The sequence below is a fragment of the Agelaius tricolor genome, unplaced genomic scaffold, assembly GCF_023055355.1.
Source record: "Agelaius tricolor isolate 1412-34295 unplaced genomic scaffold, bAgeTri1.0.p SCAF_28, whole genome shotgun sequence".
Classification (NCBI taxonomy): domain Eukaryota; kingdom Metazoa; phylum Chordata; class Aves; order Passeriformes; family Icteridae; genus Agelaius; species Agelaius tricolor.
Genome location: NW_027269288.1, coordinates 1,351,850 through 1,367,720, shown reverse-complemented (window position 1 = coordinate 1,367,720; position 15,871 = coordinate 1,351,850).

Genomic DNA, 15,871 nt, shown 5'->3' with positions numbered 1-15,871 from the left:
TCCATGACCAAACAATGGAGTAGGATGTAGGAACCATGACACCCTGAAGAGCTGGGTTCAGACAGCCCATGTGGACACTCTGCTACTGTGTCGCAGTGTCACAGTGCACACACAAGCCCTTGGCCCACAGACACTCAGTTCTCTGCCACGAGCCAGGGTCTGTCCAGCCCCTCTTGCAGCACATGGCCAGGAATTCACTCCAGTGTCCAGCCTGGCTAAGGAGAATTTTACCCACACTGTAAAATCACAGCTGCTGCCCCAAGGGGGTAATGGAGATGTCCCAAGGTCAAGCTGTTAAGTTCCCGTCTGTGTGGAGCCTTAAGCTGTCGTGTCATCCTAGTGAGGAATCCCCATGCTGGAGCACCTGGTGGCATTCAGCAAACTGTGCCTCAGTGCAAGCATCCCAAGGAATAGGGGTTCTCGCACCAGGAGGGCCCAAAGGCTGCCAGCAGTCACAAAGCAGCCCCTTTACCAACCCTGCCTAGCCCTTGGGCTCCCTCCTATTGTGCCTGTGGGTACCCAGAAGCTTCCAGCCCCATAACGCATCTGCAAAGACACAGAAGAGGAAAATGTGAGGCAACCAGGGCATAAGCTGGGAGATGGATCAGGGTCTGAAGATTTGACAGTGGGAGAGCCAGACCACTATACCTGGCAGGACCAAGCTCTTCCTGAGCACTTACCTGAGGCAGATAGGCTGGGAAGAAGAGCCGGAAAGAGGATCTGGAAAATGACAGGCCTGCCAGCCTGACCATGGAGCAAATCATCCTGAGTGCTATCACACAGCACATACAGGACAACCAAGAGATCAGACCCAGCCAGCAGGGGTTTAGGAAGGGCAGGTCCTGCTTAACCAACCTTTCTTCTTTTTATGACCAGGTGACCCACCTAGGGAATGAGGGGAAGGCTGTAGATGTCTACCTGGACTTTAGCAAAGCCTCTGACTTTAGCAAAGCCATGATCTTCCATGGCATGCTCCTCGAAAAGCTGGCAGCCCACAGCTTGGACAGCTTGGACCTTCACTGGGGGAAGGTGAACTGGCTGACAGCCAGGCCCAGAGAGTGGTGGTGAATGGTGCTGCATCCAGTTGGTGGCCAGCCACTAATGGTGTACACCAGGGATCAGTGCTGGGCCCAGGCCTGTTTAATATATTTACTGATGATCTGGATGAGGTGATCAAGTGTACCCTCAATAAATTCATGGACAAAACCAAGTTGGGTCAGAGTGTTTATCTACTGGAAGGTAGGAGGGCCCTGCAGAGGGACCTGGACATGCTGGATAAATGGGCTGAGATCACTGGCATGAGGCCAAGTGCTGAGTCCTGCACCTTGGCCACAATAACCACATGCAGCACTACAGGCTGGGGCAGAGTGGCTGGAAAGTGGCCCAGTGGAATAGACATGGGGGTGCTGGTCAACAGCAGATAAATGTGAGTCAGCATGTGCCCAAGAAGACCAAGGTGGCCAAGAAAGCCAATGACATCCTGGCCTGTATCAGGAATTGTGTGGCCAGGAGGACCAGGGAAGTGATTCTCCCCCTGTACTGGGCACTGGGAAGCCAAACCTCAAGTGCTGTCTCGAGTTCTGGGTACCTCAATTCAGAAAGGACATTGAGGGGCTGGAGCAGGTCCAGAGAAGGGTAGCAAAGCTGGTGAAGAGTCTGGAGCACATGTCCTGTGAGGAGCAGCTGAGGGATCTGGCGGGGCTCGACCTGGAGAAAAGGAGGCTCAGAGGGGACCTCCTTGTTCTCTACAACTCCCTGTCAGGAAGGTGTAGCCAGATGGGGGGTCAGGCTCTGCTCCTAGGCAACCAGCCCAGGAAGGTGGTGGAGTCACTGTCCCTGGAGATGTTTAAGGCACTCAGTGCCATGGTCCAGTTGACATGATGGCGTTCATAGATTGGACTCAATGATCTCAGAGGTCTTTCTAACTGATTCTTTGGTTCAGTGTTTTCTCAGTGTATTCCAGTGTGCCCAATGGCTGCTGCCATATCCCCAGGGTCTTATCCCCAGCAGGGTGGACAGGAGAATGAAGGAGGCCATAAGTACAATACATGACCAGAGATTGTGTATACAAATGCCACAGCAGTAGCAGCTTATTTTGGGAATGTTGTGTAGGCAGCTGAACTCCTAGGACATCTACCCTTCAGATTCTCACCCTTCCCATGCAAGGTCTTCAAAGACAAGGAAAAAGCCAGGGACGCAGAGGAAAAAAACCTCCAAAAGCCATGACTGAACAGAGTCTGCCCCAAACTCCAGGCCAGCTGGGACTGACCCAGCACACCATGGCAGCAGCAGTACCACAGAGCAGGCTAACCCAGCATTGCCAAAGTTGCAGACAGAATGATTCCCTTGGAATTAGGGCCCTACTCCAACCATTGCTCAGGCTTGTGAGAGCTTAGAAAAAACAGTGTTTCCGTTTTGTCTTGGTTCCCCAGATGCCTGCTCCTCCCCAAAACAGAGGAGAACCTCCCAGCCAGAGATGCCAATATACAGCCAACCAGCAAGCTGGGTGCCAGCCTCTGGTGATGGTTGTGTTGGGAGTGTCTGGTCCTTCAAGCTTTGACAGCACCTGTAGTGACCAAAATGATCCTTGTTGTCACTGCAGTGACATCAGGACAGATTCCTTCTGCCCATACTCATGCCTTCCAACCAGCCTTCAGGAGGGAAGCACGCAAGGAGCCAGAGCTGGCAAGCTCAACAAGCAGATTCAGGGGCTTTTTGGATGGGACAGTGTCAAAAGACTGACAGACCCAGCTGCATACTAGAGGTTTGGTTCCCTGAGCTGTTCCCAGGAATGAAAATACAACACAGACCTTCCCAAATCAGCACCCTGGTCCCAAGACATGTCCATGGGTCACTGGAGTCAGCAGTAGCTCCTCCAGCGTCACTTGCTTTCATGTTCCCCCCTTATTCATCCTCATTTTCCAAGACTCCAGGATCCAGTGTTGGTCTTTGGATACATGCATCATTGATGCAAAGCTGTAAAATTGCTCAGGCACCCAGGAGGGAGCCTAGGTCCCCCCAGCTTTCTTGGTATGCGTTGGGGGTTGGTACTGAGAGACAAGGGGGTGTGGCAATGAACATAGAGCACATGTATATGCCTCCCCTACAGCTCCAGCTGTGGCAGGACCTGCAGGGTGCACTATGCTTTCCAGCACTTCCTGGATTGCTTTTCCAGCAGTTCCTAACTCCACCCAAGACAGTAATAAAAGGCATCTGGCACATTGTCCTGGTTTAACCCCAGCCAGCAGCCAAACCCCTTGCAGCCACTCGCTCACTCCCCCACCAGTGGTATCGGAGAGAGAATTTGAAGGGCAAAAGCTGGAGAACTTGTGGGTTGAGATAAAGACAGCTCAACAGGGAAACCAAAACCTACACACACAAGCAGAGAAAAACAGAATTAATTCCCTGCTTCCCATGGGCAGGCAGGTATTCAACACATCCAGGAGAGCAAGGCTCCATCCCATGGAAGAGCAACTTGGGAAGACAAACACCGTAACTCCAAATGTCCCCTCCTTCCTCCTTCTTCCCTCCAGCTTTATATACCGAGCATGATGTCATGTGGTCTGAAATACCCCTTTGGTCAGTTTGAGTCACCTGTCCTGGCTGTGCCTCCTCCCAACCTCCCCTGCATCCCCAGCTTCTTCCCCAGCATGGCCTTAGGAAAAGCAGAAAAGGCCCTGGCCTTGTGTAAACCCCACTCAGCAATAACAAAAGCACCTCTATATTATCAACCTTGTGTTCAGCACAAATTCAAAACACAGCCCCACATCAGCCACTATGATGGCAGTTAACTCCATCCCAGCCAAAACCAGCACACAAAGAAAAGGAATAACATGGCTGTAGCTCAGAGGCTCCATTATCAGTACACAAATAGATGTCCCCCTCAGAAGCAGGGGACAGGCAAGAAATAGACTGTAAATCTGGCTTCACTCATGATACCTATGGAGAGCACACCTGGAAATAAAACCAGGGCACTGGGGCTGAGCTGTGATTCTACCAGGCAAGGCAAAGGTGGGAGTCAGACTTACCTCCACCTCCAACACAACCACCATCTTGGCATCACTGCATTAGCAGTGATGAACCTCTAAGTACACAAACAAGTCCTTCCACGGATTTAAAGCTGGGAAAGGGCATTGGACATCATGCTTGGCTGTAATGGCATTGTAGCTGGCTCAAAATGTTTTCAGCAGCTGCCATCACCCTGGAACTCCCCTCAACAGAGATGGTCAGTGCTCCATCCCCTTCCGACCCTAAAACTCTGCCTTAGAGGCAGTGTCCTGAGTCTCTGTGATTTGGGAAGGGAGGCCACAGCCTCAGCTAACCCTCAGTAACACAGCAGGGTGTCTGCCATTTCCTGCTCTCTTCATCAGGATGGCCCCCCACAGGACAGGAGGAGCAGGCTGAGCAAGCAAGCACCCTCAGCTCACGGTGTGTTGTGAGAAGTTTTAAATATCACAACAGTAAATTGCACCTTCCACTGATCTGGAGCCCCCTATGCAAACTTGGTTATCTTTACAACCAAAGCTGCAATCTTCCTGAGAATGAAATCAGGTCTGTTAGACCAGGACTATTGTTTTCTAACCTAAACTGCTGTAGGTCACAGGAGGCAGAGATCCATGATCATCCATTGTCTGGGTGGGCTTGTTAGAAACAGTTTGACAGATTAACCCATGCTGGAGCCAGGCTGAAGCCAAGGCAGGATGAAACTAGAGGGGAGCAGAGTAAGGGGAAGACAGTTGAAGGAGGGGAGGTTGAGCCAGGAATCAAACTGCAGAGGCAGAGCCTGCACCATGCAGTGGGCAGGGACCCCAGGAAGGACCAGGTCAAAATGGCTTTAAATGGAAAGACAGTAGGTTTAGATAAGGCATTAGCGAGAAATTCTTCCCCATGAGAGTGGTGAGGCCCTGGCACGGGTTGCCCAGAGAAGCTGTGGCTGTCCCATCCCTGAAAATGCTCAAGGCCAGGTTGGATGGGCATTGGAGCAACCTGGTCTAGTGGAAGGTGTCCCTGCACATGGCAGGGGAATGAAACAAGATGAGGTTTAAGGCCCCTTCCAGTCCAAATTAGTCTGGATTACTGTGAAAAAGCAGATGGTCATAGCACTATGTGAAGGCTTTTCGCATCCACTGTGATGTTCATCACTGAAGGATGGCACAAGTACTATATGCACTCCACAGGTCCCACTAGCACTGTGGACACACCACATTGCCCAGACCCTTCCTCTTTCCTACCAGGGTTACAAATGTATCTGAACATACACTTCAGTCAGACCAGGTCATCCCAGGCAAATTATGCCCTATTCTGTCTCCATACAGGACTGAGGAACAGGACAGGCTTGATCAGGGCATGAGGTCAAAGTTCACACTTCTAAAGGCCCGTCAAGCAACATATTCCCATCTTCAAAGTAATACTGCTCTCTAATCATGGCAGCTGAGCTCCAACCAGACACCACAGCCACGTTTTCAAAGGTATTTCAGTTCCTCATCATACAGATTAAAGTCTGGAGAGATTTTCAGAGGCACCTTAGTACATGTATCCATCAAGTTCCTGAATTATTCAGGCATCTCAAAAGTCTCCTGCTCTGCTGCAGCAACAGCCATGTCCCCACATTCCCTGGCCAGTATCTGTAACTGGCAGCAGCTCTTCCATATCCCATAAAACCTTGGCAGACTCCAGCTTCATCACTCTCAGAAGACAGAAGATGCTCCCACTCTTTTGCTGAACCACAAAGGAAAAGCCCCAGCCTGGAAACTCAAGTGGCACCTTCTGTTCATGCAAGAAAGGCAAAAGGCCCAGAAGCCAAAGCTGGGCAGAGGAACTGGTCTTCTAGCAGTGTACTCCCCCAGACAGGTTTGTCCTATCCAACTTATAGCAGTTTCTTTGACCAAGAGGCCAGAACACCCCAGCTTGACCCGTGCTAAAGACAACAGGAGACAGCACTGAAGGGACATCTAAAGAGAGAGGGTGTCTGGGAAGCATTCTACCCACCCTGGACCATGGAACACCCTAAGCAGGAAGGCATCCACAAGGATCATCGAGTTTAGCCTGAGTCTGCACAGGACATCCCCAACAATCCCACCCTGTGCCTGAAAGCATTGTTCAAACACTCCTGGACCTCTGGCAGCCTTGGGGCCATGACCACTCCCTGGCAAGCCTGTTCAGTGTCTCACCACCCTCTGGGGGAATAATCTTTTCCTAACATCCAGCCTTAACCTCCACTGACAGAGCTTCATGCCATTCCCTCAGGACCTGTCACTGGTTCCCAGAGAGCAGAAATCAGCCCTTGCCCCTCCACTGCCCCTTGTGAGGAAGCTGTAGACTGCAGTAAGGTCTCGGATTGGGGTACCCGAGAGGGATTGCGCCCGTAAAGCACTCAATGGGGACAGTGTCAGGGCAGCCGAGGATATGCTTGCTTAGCAGCCAGGGAGACTCAGGGAAACCCAAACTGCTCAGGATAGTCAGTGGAACAAACTATCCCACTAAACCGCCAAGCCTCTGTCCTCTTCCTCCTGGTCCTCTGTTAACCGGGGCTGGGTTCATCCGGAGGAAGCCAAAACCAACACCAGCAGCAATGGGAGCACAGCTGGATGTGGCTTGCTCAGCCGATGCTGCAGCTCTGGCACAGCTGTAAACAGCTCAGCAGTTAGTGCACGGCCCAGTATTGATGTTACACAAAGGAGCTGGAAATGTAAATGACTGCACTGCACTCACAGCCGGTGGCTGCTGGTGCAGACGGCACCAGCAAAAAGAAATCCAACTCCTCTTGGCACTGGAGCCAAGGACAGGGCTGGCCAGGAACGAGCAAAGCCTTTACATGTTTGCCATCTAGTGGGCTGGGAACAACCTGACATGGGCTGTCCTGAGACAGCCGGAACTCACCTCTGCCTGAGGCACGGCAGTGCCCCAGTTCAGTCCCCTGATGCTCTGCGGTGCAGGCAAGACAGTGAGGTGGACCAGCACCTTGCAAAGCATCCTGCCGATGAGAGCCCAGCTCTGGGAGAACATAGCTGAGGACAACATCCATCAGGACAAAGGAGCTGTGCTTATGTGGTGTGAGCCAAAAATCCACCCCAGGCAGCCAGGGTGGTGCTGTCACAGCCAACACCACAAGCTGGGTGGGAGTGGGATCTGCTGAAGGGCAGGAAGGCTCTGCAGAGGTATCAGGACAGGCTGGATTGATGGGCCAAGGCCAACTGCACAAGGCCAAGTGCCAGGTCCTGAACTCAGGTCACACCAAACCCAGGCAGTGCTCCAGGCATACAGAAAAGTCTGGAAAGCTGCTGGGCAGAAAAGGACCTGGGGGTGCCGAACATGAGCCAGCATGTGCCCAGGTGGGCAAGAGGCCAAGGCAAAGCAGGACCAGGGCAGTGATTGTCCCCAGTGCTGGCCACTGGTGAGGCCCCACCTCAAATCCTGGGGTCAGTTCTGGGCTCCTCATGACAGGAAAGACCCTGAGGGGCTGGAGTGTGTCCAGAGAAGGGAATGGAGCTGAAGAAGGGTCTGGGACACCAGGAGCAATTGAGGGAGCTGAGGGCTCTCAGCCTGTAGAAAAGGAACTCAGGGGTGGCGCAGTCATCCTGCACACGACAGGAAATGGAAAACTACCAACCCAAATGCTAGATTTGATCCTAGGTAAAGCCCCATGACCAGAGGAGGGGACCCCATGATGAGGTTGTCTGCATGGGCCCCAGAGACACACATGCTGAGCAGCAGTGAGAAATTCCACATTATTTCCTGTAGCCAACTCCATCTCCACCCGTTCGCCCACCACACAAAAGTGACAAATCCCCATGTTATCCAAACACATCCCAAATCAGTGATCAGTAAATCAAACAAGGAAAGAAGATGCTATGCAAAACATTTTCAGGTTTATTTTAAACAGGCTTTAGCTATCAGCCAGCACCTTTTGGTTTGCCCTTGTTTGCCATAGGAGACTTATTTTTCTTTAGTTTTCCCTTTTTCTTTTCATTATTTCAAAGGAAGTAAAAAAAGGCCTGCAGCCTCACAGCATCCCTGGAGCTTGGGTACTACCACCAGAATCTGTGCAAGAAGCCCTGATTTATCTGCCTGAGGCAAAACATAGAGCCAGCCAGCCTCACTAGGGCTTGGTGGGCTCATTTCTTTGTCATGAAATCCAAAAAAGCACCCCAGCCTTGCAAATACCATGCCTGTACCAATACCTACCTGGTTTACTGCTGGAGCTCTGCTCCTGGTGCAGAAGATGAGCTGGGAAACACAGCTTCATGGAAAAGACTTTTTCCTTCTGCTTCAGAGGCAGATCCCTGGAAAGCTGCAAGTTACTGGTGCACACTTCTGTGAGCTGAGCTGAACAGAGGCAACACAGGACAAGACTGTCCCACCCACAGTAAACCCTGACAGCGAGTAAAGGGTCCCATGTCATACCAGTTGTGCTCACAAATCTCTGATTCACTCTATAAGAGCCACTAAGCTCCAGTTCCTGTTACACAGCAATCCTGGAAAACCAAGCAGACCTTATCTTCCACCAGGATCCAAGTCCGGACAGTCATGGCTGAATCAACATTCATTACCTCAACCTTTGCTGGCTCAAGAGACTCCAGCTCTGCAGTACGGCTAAATGCCTCCAGGGATCTGGACAAGCTGTGGTTGCCCCATTCCTGGAAGTGTTCAAGGCCAGGTTGGACAGGAGAAACCTGGTGTAGTGGAAGGTATTCCTGTCCCTGGCAGAGAATTGAAACTAAATTATCTTTAAGGTTTCTTCAAACCCAAACAATTTTAGGGTTCTATGATCTGCCGTAACAACCCCCTCAGTTCCTGAGTATCCCCTGCCATGAACAGTGACTTCACCAGCCACCTACATATCCCAGCACCGTCACCACCAGCAATGAGCCAGGGATGCTGTGCTCCAGAGTGGGCTGCCAACATCTCTTAATGCCACAAGTTGGATAAAAGCAGAGAACAACCACACAGCCCCATCACAGCCCCCCTCAGCCCATCGCCCTGCTCTCCTGCCTCTGCCTGCTCTGCTTTCCAGAAAATGAAGTCGCTTCTCCTCTGCAGCAGAACCACTCATACATGGCCAGTTCTCAGAGCTCACCAGGATCACAGGAACCAAACCTCTTGGCTGCCAGGATGATGCTGCAGCAGTTTCTGAAAGTGATGCCCAGTTCAGACTCTCCACAAGAGAAGGGAAGAAGCTAAAGCAGGTTTCCAGGACAAGCCTTTTTCATGCTCTAAGTTCCCACATATATCCAAGCATCTTCCATGGACTCAGCACAGTCCTGCCCCTTTGCAGCACACACAGGCTGGAAGGAAGAAGTTGGTTGCGTTGCCAGACCATGGCCAAGGGGGCTGAAACACTCCTTGAGGTCCAAAGCAGTCACTTACCTTGCCTGGAAGACATCAGGTCTCAACTCTTGCAAGCTTCCAATCATTTGAGTTTTGCCCCCACTAGCCTCAGCTGCATTTAAAAGGAATTGCTTCTCACCCTACGCTGATCCTGGGATATAAGGTCCATAGCCCAGAATGGCATAAGCAGGTGACAGACAGCCAACAACTCAGAAACCATCAAGGAGTCCACCCTGCTACAAGCTCTGGGAAGTGGGCAGCATTGTGCTAGCATCTCCAGTTCCCCTTGGATAGCCAACAGTGAAAGGTAGGAGGGAGGAGATTTGGGAAACATATGATCCAAGCCAGGACTAGCTACAGATCAGGAGCACAGGACTTTTTGACGGTTCCCATCTGATGGGAAGAAGAACACCACCAAACCAGCAGAGAACTATAAAGGAGGAGGCAAGATACCCATGGGCTTCACCACTGCCACAGCATCTGGCAAGGGAACCTCTACTCCAATCTTATCCTCCCAAAACATTCTGGAAGGGCCAAGAGGTGTGTTTCTCCTGGGATAAGCTCCCTCCAGCTGTAACTGTTGTTGGGAGCACAGGGAGGTTGTCACAGCTAGCATGGGACAGCAGCCTAGACCTAGGTCCTATACTAAATTCAAGGAATTTAGGACTCTGCTTCCAACACCCCCATCCTTGCAGACCTGGGTGTTGGATTAAGTAACCAACCTTTCCCCGCTGTGGAAAGAAATCCTCTCTCCTCCCCATACAATTACAGGCAGACTTTGGTGAGCACCATCACCCCAAAATAAGCGACACTAACCCTACACAGTACATGTCCAACTCTGGATAGGATTTCCAGGGACTGTGCAGAGAGGACCAGTACAGCCCTTGTATTATGGAGTTTAAGCTTCTCCCTCACACACTGAAAACACCATTTACACAGCCACTTCAGGCCGAGAGGTGCAGCACAAAGAGGCACAGGGGTGTCGTCACATTTCTCTTCACAGAGAAAAGTGAGGCACAATTCTTCCCAAGAATATTTCTGGGTTTCACATTCTCTGAACCTCAGAGAAAGGAAAAACAATTCTTATCTCATTTGCTGTGCCTGTGTTTGTGCAAAAGTAGAATGCAATATGGAGATTGTTTCCCAAAGTGATAGTGTTTTGCTTCTTGGCCTATCAGGGCCAAGCGTGTGTGCATGTCCGGATTATCGGCTGACAGTCACAAAGTGCTGTGCAGTTGGAGTGCAGTTGAATGCTTGGCAGATTCAGTTTAGATGTAATCTAATACAGTGTAATATAGTATAGAATAATAGAGTATAATAAAGTAATTAATTAGCCTTCTGATAAGATGGAGTCTTCCTCATCATTCTTCCTTCGCCGGGGGTAAAAATATCCATTATATGGGGGGGTGAGCAGATGCACGTACACTTCCAGTATGTGCAGGCAGCCACCCCAGGCTGCCCTACACAACCCTCAGCAGGGTCCTGATTTCTTCAAAACCAAGCAAGAGCTGGAAATTCAAAACTAACAGAAGTATTTTCACACACACATCAAGACTAAAGGTCAGGAACTCAGTATATATCTAGTTTAATTTTATGTAGTTTATTCCAGCACTAATACTGATGGCAAGATTAAAGGTGATGGCAAATCTGTTCATCAGAGCTCACGCCCATTTCTCACCAGAGCCCATGAAGACATCTCCCCCGTAGTAGAGACTTTAGTCTTCGTTTTCCTGCTCCAGAACTCCACCCCCTCACCTTGGAACATGAAGCCAACTCCCGTGCAGGAACCAACTTGTATGACCCTTATAGTCGATTCGTTTAGCACCTCATCAGGCTTTATTAGCAGCTGTGACCCAGGCATCACTGCAGGTCACCCAGGAGGCCCAGATGGCTGCTTGAGTCGAGCCTACCATGTCCCACCCTGCGGGCTCCCACTCCAAGGGTCGCTCAGCTCCGGAAGGTCCCATTGGCTGCGGAGGCTCTCATGAGCATGCGACGCCAGGAACATGGGCCAAATTCCAATCTCAGCCCTTCTGTCGCAAACCACCAGAGGGCAGCTGGAAACGCACCACAGACAAGCACACAAAGTGAAAAGTTCCACTGCTGAGCATTCCCCTTGCCCAGCTACTGCACCACAGGAACTGAAAAGAGCCCAGCACACACACTGCCCTCCAGGGGCCAGGAGCTGCCCTCCCATCCATGCCTCAGGGAAGCATTCTGCCAGGTGCCAGGAACCTGACAGAACACATTGCACAGGGCCCGTGTTCAGCTGGTCCTCAGCTCACAGGGCTCACATTAACAATTCAAGCCAAAAACCTCCCTGGCATAAGTTAGAAAATTTACTAACTTCCAGGGACCACTGCATTAGGGGGTGATAAGATAAATATACCCCCTTGATTACTCTTCCAAAGCTGAGCAGTAAGCAGAGGGTAGCAGCATCAGGATGGCTTGAAAAAAAATACACAGACAGAAGTCCAGATGCAGATCAGGATTTCCCCTGCCCCTCATCCAAGCTCCTCCATCTCTTCTACAGTCAATTTATTTTGCATTCACACTTTTTTCCTAAGCCCATGATAAGCTGTATTTTCATCTCACCTTACTGTACCGAGGAATTGGTCAGTCAGCACCAGCTTCCAAAGGAAAAAGAGGGAGGAGCCCTGGACTTGCTGGTGTGTTTGTGGCAGGGCAGCAGGATCTCTAGCTAAGATAACCTTGTTGTTGAGTTCCAGCCTGAACCAAAGCTGCCAGGTTCTTGTGCAATCCTGGACAAGTCATTTAGGGCAGAAGTTCACAGAGAGCTCCAGCCAACTCCCAGATCATGGTTGCTTTATTCCAGGCTCAATTTCAGGAATTGATTCAGCCCATGAAAGGGACAGATCACCACTGGGACCAAGGTGACAAAACTAGCAGAAATTCACGAGTGCATTTCAGTAGCTAGAACTTGTTTATTTATAGTTTAATCAGTTCAGGATTATTCTTTGCAGTTTTTGAAGCAGTAATTTCCTCTGTCATGCTTGATCTTTTTAATGAGCAACAATACTGAGGAATATTCTTCAGAGGATGCAGAGTGTGGGCGGCCAGGGGAAGTAAAGTAAGACACCTTCCAAGCACAGCACCCCAGAAGCACCCCATGGAAAAGAGTTGGACAGGAAGAGTGAGGAGGCTGGTTAACACAAGATAAGGCAGCAGGAAGGCTGGGTCAGGTCAGTGGGACAATGCAACCACTCAGACTCTGGTTTTAAAAGGAGGCAGCTGCTGCCATCTGCAAATCAAGACCTAGATGGCCAAGTACCAGAGGACACTGCTGTCTCTTGGAAACATGAGAAAATCATTGGTCTGTTTTTAGCTGCAGCAGCAGCAAGCAGCAGAGGCAACAGGAACAGATCCACCAAGCAAAACCAACCCAAAAGCAAAACTGAGATTTTGGGAGCCCCTCAAACTCCCTTCAGTCAGGCCCCAATGACCCAAATTCCATTCTCCACTGAATGGCAATACCCACTTACATTTCACCTAGTACAAATCTCAATACCACACTCCAAAACCACTCTAGGATGTGAAATAGAGCACATAAAGGACAGAAAACTCAGGAGATTTGTACATCAATCCAATGTAACACTAAAGGAGCTTCACAGCTGCATTCTAAGATCAAATCTCCTTTTTGAGAACCCCTTGCGACAGGAAGGGCAGACACATAATCAAGGCAGAGACAGTGAAGCACAAAGGGAACCATCCCAGGTCAGATGAACTAACACAATCCTCAGAAAGCCTTCAAGGCCACAGTCAACAGCTAACTGGGGGTTGCATGACAGGTTTGTGTAATGCCATGAAACCAACTGCTCAGAAGCTTGGGTGACTCAGTTGTGTTGGGGAAGATGCCATTGCTCCTGAAAGCTCTTCTCTCAGATGTCCTATCAAATATGCCCATCTCTCCTTACTTGATACCCTCCCCATACTTTAATTAGGGCCACACTATGTATAATGCCCAGCACATTACTAGGAAGGAAAGAGAGGAGTGAAGAACACAGATGGCCAAAGAAGCTGCCTTCTGGGAAAGTTGCAGAGCTCAGCCTGTCTCACTGATCTCCCAAACACCTCAGGTAAAGATGACCCTCACTGCATCTGATGCTCAACAGTACCATTTCTTCCATGGCATAACAGTTTCCCATTGCCCCACAGGGAAACAGGCAAGGGAGAGCAAGAAAAGGCTCATGACTCCAACATGATAGTAGAGCACAGGAAAGCTTGGAGAGAAAAAATGGTCACTAGTTTAATAAAATCTTAGCACCAGTCAGCATTACAGCAGCCATGCAGACTCTATGTCTGCACCAAAAGGTATAGAAACAGCAAGATTAGCTGAATCATCTTATATATAGTGGAAAATTTCCACATACCATCTAAATCAGCAAGGGAGGGACTAAGCTTAGGGTATGCTTAAAATTATCTTCTGCTCAGGAAAGCAACTGCTGCCCTGGAGTACTCTTCCCAACAGTAATCAACCTTGGAATTCAGTGTCTTGGTTTGGATTTCAGGTGCAAGTATGTCCCCTACAAGAGGAAAGGTTTTTCTCCACATTTAACTACTTCTGTATTTAGTCCTCGATTTCCATGTGTCAACTCCACTGACAACAGTACAGTGGGAAAACAAACTGATTCATGCTGTTTGTCACCACAGCACACGGGAGTTTACCTGACACAGTTGTAGTGGTCACACTGTGGGCATGCTCCCACCTACTCCCTAACCCTCTACAGCAGATTTGCTCTCCTACCTTGCACTCTTTTTGGTATCAGCTTGACCCTGAAAAACAGGGTCCGTTAGTTCATCAAGAAAATATTGTGCAAGATGTCAAATTTCCATGCAATTAATGTAACTGTCTCCTCGTACAGGAGCTGATGGAACTGATGTGAAAGACGTGTGGGAACAGACAGCCCAGACAGAGAAAAGAGATGATTCCTGCTTCAGAGACAACAACCAGCTGATCAAGTGCCACTTGTTTTGAGTAGCCAACAGAAGCAAGAACCTGATTAATATTAGGAACTAGTAGCTCACAATGAGAGCCAACCAAAACCCTCAAATCACAAACTTAATCCTTGTGCAGGAAGAAGTGGCTGTTTAGTAAAAGACTTATACAAATAACCCAAAAAATTTAATAAGAAATTGGAGTGTCCCAGCCAATAAAACACAAAGCTGCTCTTCAGCCTCCATGTAACCCTCAGCCCAAGCTTGATACAATTCTCAGGCATCTTCCATCAGAGATGTTTGGCCCTTTACACCGGACCCAATCAGCACATGTAGGGCCAAACTGTACAGGACGTGGAGCTACCAAGTCTAGTGGAAGGTGTCCCTGCCCATGGGAGGGGGTGGAACGAGATGGGCTTTCAAGTCCCTTCCAACCCAAACCAGTTTGGGATTCTGAAATTTTATGCAGCAGCTGGTTAAGCAGCCAGTCCAAACCTCATGTCCTATTTGTACACATGAGCTGCTGCAGGTACCTCAGTAGCCCTCACAGGTGAGAGGACAAGAGCCATTAGCCACAAGTATATCTGCAGAAGCAAATCCTCTGTCAGTAACATGAGGAAATCCCAGATCACACTACAGACTGGTTTGCCATTCTAGGTTGAAAAAAGTGCCACATATTCCCACCTGCCTCCAAGCCCTGTGCCCTCAAACCCACTAGCTGAAAGTGGCAGTTCCAGAAGGGGAAGCAAGTGGTGGATTTGCCTGCTTTTGACAGCTTTTCATGCTTTCATACGGGAAGGAAGACAGTCACCACAGAGCTCATTCGAGAACCTGGCAAGAGAGAGCACATCTCACACACCTAGCCTCAGACAAATCTCTCCACCACACTCCAGAAAAAAACCAGGCATAGTGTGAAACAGCATGAGAGCTGTTTGAGCTTTTTAACCAGTCATAGGCCTGGGACAGCTATATTCTAGCAGATCCAGGGAGCTATCAGACTTCTGCAAAGCTAATGAACACTAGGAAGAAGGAAACAGCACCACTCCTTGAAAAGTATGTTTTTCCATCTAGCACTTCCTGAATTCCCTCCAGAGCCATGTTTAACCTTGTGGCCTTGATTCAACAGAATAGACTTTATTGCTTGGCCAAAAGGACTGGCACAGATCACTGCCATGAAGATGTATGCAGAGGGACCACTTAAGAACATATCCAAGACAGAAAAGGCTTGACAGAGTAACCCTGAAGAAGTCATAAGGGTTCTCCCTCCACTCCAAAGGCAGTTTCCTGCTGGCAATCCCTTGGTTTTGCTGCTGGCTTTAGACATAGGAATTAGGATTAGCTGTTACAAGGTGAAGAAGCTGTAAGAACGGCCACCAACACATACCAGCATAACTTTCTCCAGGAAGCCCAGAGTTCCAGCCAAATCTCCCCATGGAAGGCAGCAATTAAAACTGAATTGCAAAGTTGAACAGCAGCACTAATCACTATGAAAAATGAAAAACCACACATTTTACACTAAGATTCAGGATTAGAGTACCCAAAGATCAGCTTCTTAAAAGGAAAGTGAGGTTCTTTCTAAAGTGATTTA